This window comes from Rhopalosiphum maidis, chromosome 2 (genome assembly GCF_003676215.2).
Source record: "Rhopalosiphum maidis isolate BTI-1 chromosome 2, ASM367621v3, whole genome shotgun sequence".
NCBI classification, from domain to species: domain Eukaryota; kingdom Metazoa; phylum Arthropoda; class Insecta; order Hemiptera; family Aphididae; genus Rhopalosiphum; species Rhopalosiphum maidis.
This window is the reverse complement of record NC_040878.1, coordinates 11,553,241-11,563,648: the sequence shown is the minus strand read 5'-3', so window position 1 is coordinate 11,563,648 and position 10,408 is coordinate 11,553,241.

Sequence of the window (10,408 nt, the reverse complement as noted above, 5' to 3'; positions counted from 1 at the left end):
GTTAATCCTTATTAGTTTAAGAAAACATTTTTATTAAACTTAGGTGTAATAGTAAAAAATATTGATAATAATAATTTAAATTATTCATTTCCTTATTAATGTAAAAAATGGAATTAAAATATTATTAATGTATGTACCTAAATTCAATTTGTTATAATAATATTTTCGAAATAAGTCATAAGTTGATGATTATGATCTTATAAAAATGTTTAGTCACCTGTCACTTAATAAATAAAAAATGAGTTTGTAATAAATAATAAGTCTGACATAAATTAGAAATCAATATTCACGATTATCACAATCATAAACTTATAAGTTTATTTCATTATTTGTATAAAAATATAATTAATATGTAATTCGTTTCCTATAATATAGCTAATTTATTATATCAGTTACAGTGTAGCGTAAATTAACACACATATATTCTAAATATTTTAATAAATTAATTATATTTTTATTTTCCATACACCGTATATATTAATCATGATTGTTTAGTATTTTGTTAGAAATCTAATAAATATCGTTTAATACCAATTAGTAATATTAGAGATGTTGCTCAAAAATAATGAAAAAACAAATGCTCTCAATCATATAACAAAAAAAAATTTTCTTGACCGTACCGCTCTCAATCGTATTTTACCAGTTTATACAATATATATCTTTAACAATTATTATATTATGTAGATCGCTTAAATAAATTATTGTGAGCAATTTGAAATTTGTTTTGAGTTAATGTTTTAATATTTCATTCAAATTATTTTAGTATCATTGGTTACTTATGTTTTTGATTTATAGTTGCTTGTTATTTGAGTGAATACAGCCGTTATGGATGAATTGAAAAAAGTTTCTAATAATTGGATGTCATATAGTTCAATAGTTCATCGATTATTGAGATTACATATTGCAACAGCATCACTAGACTATAAGAATCGGTCACATAAAAATTTCACATAGTTTCTAAATGATCTACAAGGACGTTCCACTAAGCATTTTTTTCGGGATGCTTTGATACCAAATAAATTTTCATCGAATTCCATATAATACACGTGGAGGACAGAGAAAATGTTATGCTTCCGGAATCTCTCGCTGCATCACTCAATAAGGTTTCCTAAAACTCTATCTCCACTTCAATCAAAGTTATTTTCGTTACCGATCTATTCAACAAACTATTATAATTGTCCAGTATGTTATAAATTATAATATATACATACAATATATATATGTTAAATACACTACAGTAGAGTGTTTAACGGCGTATTATTTATGCAATATACGTACATTGGTGTGTAATAATATAGAAAAAGTTATAAATTATAAATCTGCTATTATAAAATGTATATTATATTATGAAATATTAATTTGTGCATTATATTGGATTACAATAGTTCATTAGGAGTGGAGGAGGGGAGTGTTTGTAGTTTACTTCTTTAACCTCTGTAGGTTGCTAATTGCTATAGAGTAGCTTACACATGAATTTAGATTTAATTCACGAAAATTTAATAATTATTAAAAGTATTTTTGTTTATTTAAATGGTCACTACCGGTTACATATTATACTATTATTGTAATAATTAGTATAAACATAGAACATAAACATTTTTAGAAATATATTTTTAAAATAAAATAAACTCTATTATACCTCAATGATTACTTTTATATTTTTTTTTTCTAAATCGTGTACATATTTTTATGAAAACACATAAAGACAACTAAAATAATCTTATTTACACCGGTATTTAATTTGCGTTTATATCGCATATACTGTTATCATCAAATTATAAGTCAATATCTTAGATTTTTTATAAGATATCACCTAAACAAGGGCGTGCAATGGTTAACAATGGATTTGATTGAAACGTGTTCGTACAATCGAAATCGTTACACGTACAGCATCAGATCAGCCCACTCAAAGTATTCAACGTCAGTCGTACAGTCGTATCTCAAAACGTCTCGGGAGACATCACTGGGATCGGATTATGTTTAAAACCAGAGTGCATTTTTGTGTCGGAGTTTATACCATTGTGATAATAATCGAAGCAGAAGTGAATGTTTTGATTTTACTGTAATCAATCATTTCACTAGAAACTTGGAAACTAATACAAAATTATATAATATTACGTTTTCTACTATTAGAGTTTATACCACTTAAACAATGTTTATAAGTTCGATTGATAAAAATAGGCTGATTGACTAATAAATAATAATTTTATTTATAAGTATTGAGAAGCTCTGCTAGTATACAACTGAAATATATGTGTTTAATTTAAATATAATTTAAAAAGATGTTTGTATAATAATAATTAATAATTTATCTAATCTTGACAATAACAGGGTATACTAATGTACAAACGTGTCATAGAAAGATGCAAATATATTCATTATATTATCATTAACTTAAAATTTATTAGCCAAGAAAAATTTGAAAATTTAATTTTTTATAAGAAAAATAAGTTATATAATATGTAATAGCAACAAATCTCTACGATTAATAATTTTTGAGTTATAACTAATAAAAATCATTATTATTTATTTAAATATAATTTAATTTAAAATGTGCATAACCAAGAATCGCTACCTACATATTTTTGATATTTTAAATGTTGTAAGCAAACTTAACTAAAATTTTAGTATTTTGTTTTCATGGTCGTAATAATTAGTACATCGTTTAAGTGCAGACTAGTTTTATTCACACAATTATCTCGTATGACATTGCGTTTTATATTTAAAATAACATACTCTTAAAAAAAAAATAGAGGTTTTTCTAATAAATTATTTTATCATATACCTTTTGCAATTATTTTAGGAAATTTATTATCATTTTGTCCAATTTAATTCAAACACAATAGTATTAAATCGTAATGGATGTTCGAATTCGTGACAATTTAATTTAAATGTGAAAACCTAAAATTGAGGTACCTACGTTTCTAAATGTTGTCGATTTTCCTATAGTTTCTATATTAAAATAAGAAAAAATCTATTTTAGAATTTTGGTCAATTATATATTTGATTTTTATAGTAATATTACACTGGTCAATAGAAAGAACAACTCGTCAACTCGTTAGTATTCTCTGTCTCTGATTCGAGAGATAAATTTTAATGCTACAAAGGTGGGAAAGTCAGTATAAATAAAATATTTATTTGCAAATACTCGTAATATATTTTTAATACCGATAATAAAGTCCATATAATATAATCTATATTATAACTGAAAAATGTCGACCTTACCGTACTATATATTATACATATGAAGTGTCATATTCTCATATTATTATGACAACCCACATTTTATTGTTTTATACACTTACTATAAAACAAAATTCTGATAAAATTATATCATCATAGGATACATTATTTATGGGTCATATTGGGTTATATACTAATAATTATTATCTTGTGAAATATTAAAAACTAAAGATTTATTCATATTCCTTTTGTCTACATTTTTTTTCAGTTTAGAAATGTTAGATAATTTGCTTTATGAATATATTACAAATATCATAGTATGATACATATTACTGAACGTCTTAGCCTCTAGTTAATTAATAGATATAAATTAATTGATACTATTTTCCTAATTATGACCTATATTTTTATAGGTCATATAGGTCACATATGTTTATGTCTATGTAATATTTGTTTTATTTAGTACACGTATTTCAAAAAACTGATTTTAGTATTGATTTGGGACATCCATTTAGTCCCAAAAATGAAAACCTTGCCATCCTGCAAATACAATTTAAGTATTACATTTAGTATACCTATCCATTTAATTTTGATATCATATCGGATCAAAGCAAAAAAATAGCGAGTTGATGTACCTATAAAACTATTAATACTTTAACTATATTATATAAATCTTGAATATTTTCTTGATATGTCTATCAAAAATTATTTTCATTTCAATCAACAATATGCTATTTATTATTATTGTTCCATTTTTATCTCGTACAATTGTTTTAACAATACTATAATTATTATTTTATAATACTGTTTTTATTTGTATTTAACGATATTTATATTTCCATGTTATACAAATATATATTGATAGAATAATGTTATGAACATTTTTGAATATTAGGTATCTACTGAAAAGTGTATTGTGTTATACATCTATAATAATACTGTCAATTTTCTATACTTACGCAATTCGCTTTTTTAATAATAAATCAATTAATATTCTGTTACCTAATAGCTCCATTAACGATGAACCGTTTTTCAAATTTATTTTAGAACTTGCTGCTAATGGGTTAATAAATCCCTTCATTTCTCTCCTTACAGCTATGCTACACAATACAGTACACGCAAACAACTTATTTCATTCTCCACATTTATCTCTACTTCATTAATTTAATTATCATAATATCTTTACTCACAGATTATGTTATTTATTATTTGTACATTTTAATAGAACTCCTACATTTATTTTATTATTATATTTCAACCTTATTGTGTTTTACTAATATTATGTTTATTGTATATTTAATATTATCTCTATATGCATAAGATATAATAAACATCAAGCTATAATACTACTCGATAGTCGTCGAAAGCTAAAAAAAACACCAAAAACAATCAGTATTATAATACATACATATCTACAAACACATATTTTTTACCTCAAATTTTTATGTAAGCTTGTTTAAGGTAACTGCCGCAGCGTTACCAAAATATTGTATAATAAAACACTAATTAACAGAATTAAATCTAAAATTTAAAATAAGATTATAAGTTTTTTATAAAAATATCCCCAGTGTACGTGGCTTATCTTATTCCGTGGATTTTGCAAATAATTCAACTTTTCTGGATTGAAAAGTGAGTCAAGATTTAGCCTAATTGCAAAATGTGATTTTTTACTAATATTAGTACATTATAACGATCTATTTACAGCTGTTTAAATTTTAAACCCGACGACAACATTGAAATTTAACGTTGAGAACAGATTCTACGATACTATATAACAGTTTTGTATTCTTAGGAAACTTTATAACTATGCCAGATGCAATCCCGACAGATTCTTATTGGGTAAAATAAATTACGTAACTGACTGTTGTCTTATTTTAGGTTTCATCGCGGGTTTTTTTTAGAACAATAATATGTTGTATAAACTGAGAATGATGGTGCTTACCAGCGTATCAATAACACACATGTTGAACACATCAATAACACACAGCAAAAGTTAATAAACAACTGTTTTACAGTACGTATAAGTTTCCCTAACAAGAAAAACATCTATACTACACTTCGCTACTAAATTCAAGTTTGCCATTTACATTGGATCGGTTTTCGCAAAGTTTTTAGAGCCTGGATTTAGACATTGCACACATTGTCTTCATATAGAATATATAGATATATCCGTGTTTCCCATCGGCATTCGGTATACCAACCGTGATGATATTGATTCCAATAGGTGTTTATTTAATGTATAACTCCGCAGGAGAAGTAATATTATAACCATTGCTACCTAATCCCTCGATTATATTAAAATTTATGTGTAAAATTACTCTTCCACCTTGCCACATAATCACCAAACAATCATAAAACTTACTCTATCACGCAAATAATATAATGGATATACAATGTATATCCATCCTCTAACACATTTTTGACAGCATTAACGTTTGACATGCCGCAGCCATATTCGTTTGTGGAAAAAAACGTGTATGAAGTGAAGAAGAAATCGAAAGGTAACGTCATTACCAGAACGTTATTTTTGTAAATTGTAAGTATCGTCTTAAATGCAGTGTACTGTGTACTAACTGAGAGTAAGCGAAAATAATTTTTAGATGTATCGATAAATATTCGTTGACTAAAAAACAGAATGGTGTAAATGCTAATTATAAAATGTCTGTTAGAACAAAACCAAAATTATTACGAAAAATAAATAAACTCATTCATTTTAAAAATATACGTTCAGTAAATAACATTTTTAATATGGCTTTTAAGAATTATTTACCTAAGTGTTATAAATATATAAGACTAATGAGTATCAAGTACAAAAAAAAATATTGGTTGCTTACTCAATAAAACACAACTAATCTGCATTTTTTTAAATATCATAATAAAATAAATATAAATATGATATGACCATCACAAAATTGGTATATTCTTGTAAATTTTAACTTAAAAGACATAATAAACACGATAATGTATATTTACCTCTAATGGATGATAATTATTATAAAAAAATAATAAATTTATATTATAATGTGATTTAAGGACCAAAAATTATAATATACATATCAAACTACATAACAATGTTTTATCGTGATGAAATGTGTTTTAATAATTGATTTAAATAATACAAAAATTACAAAAGTCAAAATATTATAAAAAATACAATTAAATGATTTAATTTTGAAACCATTATCATACAAATATGATGTATCATATAATTATCGTATGTGCATTGATCGGAAACTTTATTATCGTATAACAATATCGATGTTTAGAAACTGTTGCTTCCGCCCCTTTTGGCTTCGAGCAGTTCGAGCCGTCAAATTATAGCCCCGATTATCGCTTCGTAATCGAGTTAAAATTGGTTTTCAATTACGCACTGGGCATGAAGATGACGCCATCCGTCCCGGCATAATCCATTGTTTAGAGAATGCAAAAGAAATATACACTAAACTATACGCCAAACCTGAGATATTGGAAACGAAGTCTACCTTGGACGTGATTTGCGTATATTCACGGCAGGCGTACCCGATGTTTTGGTCGTTGATTGAACAAATGGTAATTTTTTACCGTACAAATTGTTTACCTATTGTAAAATAATGAAAACTGTATAATTTATATATTTTATATGCATTATGCAAAACATTTTAAGAGATTTCTTATCAGTTGATCCGGTTAAATCCGAACAAAATCGTATTAAATCGTGACAGTTTAATTAAAAACAAAAAATTTGAAAACCCAAAATCGAGGAACATAATATCTAAATATTTTATGTTTTTAAATATTTTCATAATACGAAAACCATTGAACATAGAATTTTTATCGACCTCACATTAATAATTTTGACGATAATATGAAATTCACTACGGCAAATCAAAACGTACCACGTACTCTCTCCCTCCCTCTCACTCTCTCTCTCTCTTTTTATTTTGAGGAATGAATCTTAATACTATAATAGTGGAAAGTCCGAAATGAGTATCTAAAACATTCATAAAATTAAATTGTTTAATTTAAAATAATTTATTTTTAAAACACGTATAATAAAATCCATACCAGATATAATATATTTTACAACGGACAAATATTAGCCACACTAACTATAGACGTAATATACCTACCGTGTATTTTACACTCTCATTACAAAGAAATGGCGATAAAATGGTAAAATTATAGAGTATAATTTTAACCTGTAGTTTATAATTAATATTTTGTAAGCTACACGAATATAATACAAGAAGATTTTGTGAGTACAATTTAATTGTATAATATAGTATGTACATTTGTTTACTTAATACGAAGGATACCTATAAGGATACTAAATTATTCATATAATGTGGCTACTACCACGATATTTGTTCATGAGCTTATAGCTGACTCCGTATTCATGGTCACCTCTATAAAATTTGCATTTAGGTGCGTATAACTAGTAAATAATCAATTTTATTTTTATTGTTATCATTTTTAAAATATCTAGTTTATATTTCAGTATATTATGCCTATTTAAAATGTTGATATTATTTATAATTGATTAATGAAATGATCCCCCCCCCCGAAAATGTTTTTTGTATATATTGTTTAATACATAGATTAGTTATTTGATATAGACCTCGATGGACATAAAGTCTTTCATATCTTCTGTTGGTTCATTAACAATTGCATTTTGAAATTTATTGTTTGTAATTATACCAAAAACGTCCATTAAAAATCAAGTATTTATTGGCTATATTTTTTTTTATTATTATTTAATGTGTATATTAATTGATTTTATCACTTTTATTTGTGATTTAGGCACACAAATTTCTACTAAACTATGGTCTTATCCTTGCCGATGCCGTATTGTTATTCGGTTGCTTTAGTGTGGAGAAAATTGAAATAACAACATCGGAAAAAAATGAAAAAAATGACTGTTTTTGAATATTATCGTAGAAAACCAATAAAAAAATATCGAATAATGATATTTTGTTAAAATACAGAAATACATTTTGTGTAAAGACCTATTCGACAGTACTACATTACTGTATAACACTTTATTTTATATTAAAAATATCATGGCTCGTGAAATATTAATTGTCATTACTCATTAATAAGTACGCGTTATCGTTTAGTTTGAAAGCATCTTTAATATTTTATTTTTTATTCGTCAAACTTAATATAAATTATATATTTTTTCCATACTGTGACTAAATGTTTAATAAGAAATATGTATTTACAAATTATCATGTAATGTTTGGTTTTTTAAACGCTATACGCTTGAAGATGACGTGACAAATTTACAGAAAAGCAGAGCGTACTCCGTATACAACTGCCTAGAAAATGAGGACCGTCCTTGAAGTGATCCGCGTGTTTGTGGCATACTCAGTATTCTAGTAATTGAGTGAACAAATGGTAAGGGTAGGTTATACATTATTAACCACCACTATAAATAAATATATATCGACACGATTTATATTGTGATACGACGTCGTTTACGACTACCACAGGCAATGTCGTTTGAATTCTTCGCGGTAAATTGGTCGTAGTAATTTTGGTTGGGTGAATTGGTCCCTAGGGTAGTATCGTCGCCCATGCGTGTGTAATTTTAGCGTGTGAAGATGAATAGAATACTTAATTAAAATTATAATAATTAAATCCTCAAATAAATATTAAATAGGTATTGTCAAAATAATTAATTATAGTTCAAATTAAAGGTTGTCACAAATGGATAAATATAAAAATCTAATTTAAATTTTCTATCGAATATTAACAGTTTTGATCTCTCGTTAATAATTATATTGAAATGCTTTAGTTGTATTCGATATATCTCCAAACCCTAACGGTGCCAATAGGTTTGTGGTATACTGCAGATTTAATACGTAGGCAATAGATTACAATTAATCTAAATATTTTGAAATGTTGAAATGCTTTTGTGTATGGTAAAATACAATTATGTACTTTCATAAGAGTTTCAAAAATCCACAAATAATATTATTTTTATACATTAAAAGAAAAAAAATGAAATCGTATAATTATTATTCGTTTAAATATCAAATTAAAATAAATATCTATAGAAAAAATATGTCGTATATTTTTTGAATTTAAAAACGAACTATTTTTGAAAAACATTGAAATAAATGTTTAAGCCTTAAGCTCTTAGCTGTAGAAAGGTGGACAAACGGGTGTCACCTTTCTGTGCATTAGATGTCAAATGGGTCACCATAATAGATTTGTTAAATTTGAATTCAATGATATATCGTTGTATTTGAAAAATGATTCTGAGCGCAAACGGTCAAAATATATTTCATATCTTTTTTTTTTTTGTATAGCTATTAAAGTAATTTATTTTAATTTTAGTATAACAGTTGGTTGATTACATTTTTATAATATTATTTGAATTTAATTATAATAATAATAAATATTTATAGCGTATTATGTCAACTCATATAATTCAAAATTTAATGACATCTTTTTGTAAATACCGTAAAACAGTAAAAATAAATATAGTATTTTAAAATAAATCAAAAATGTCATTGCATGTAGTAAAATATTCATAATAATAAAATATACGTACAAGTTTTAAGCCCTCGCGAATAATGTTTTTAATTATAACAAAATATATTATAACATCGTTATTCATCGTTAAAATACGTAATTTTATACAAATCTGAACTTAAAATGTCTGTTAAATATAATGATATATATATATAAATATAATTAAATATTGCCTTTCTATATTAAAAAATGGTTTAAGTATACATTATTTAATAAGAAAAATCTTGTATTAAATTTACAAAACTTAGATACAAAACGAAAAATATACATAATATACATAATTAGTGAAAAATATTATAGGTCGATAGGTATATTATTAAATAAAGTCAAAGAATCAAAACGCCTTCGAGATTAAAAATCAATTCACTATCAGCTACTGAAACGGTTTGATATTGTTCATATTTATGTAAAGGAAAAACTGATTACTCCGATAAATAGTGCCTCCGAATACTCGTAAATGCATTACTATGTTCACTATAATAATTTGTATGAAATTATTCATGAACCACATATTGCAACAGATTATTGAAGTATAAACCGTATTGTGTATGTTGTTAATATAAAATACAAAAATATTAATATTGACTTTGAGGCTATAAATATTTATTTTTAATTATGCTAGCCATGACAAAAAAAAATATATTATATCCAAAAAAGGTCTTACAGTTAAGCTTATTACACACACCAAAATAAATTCACGTTGCCA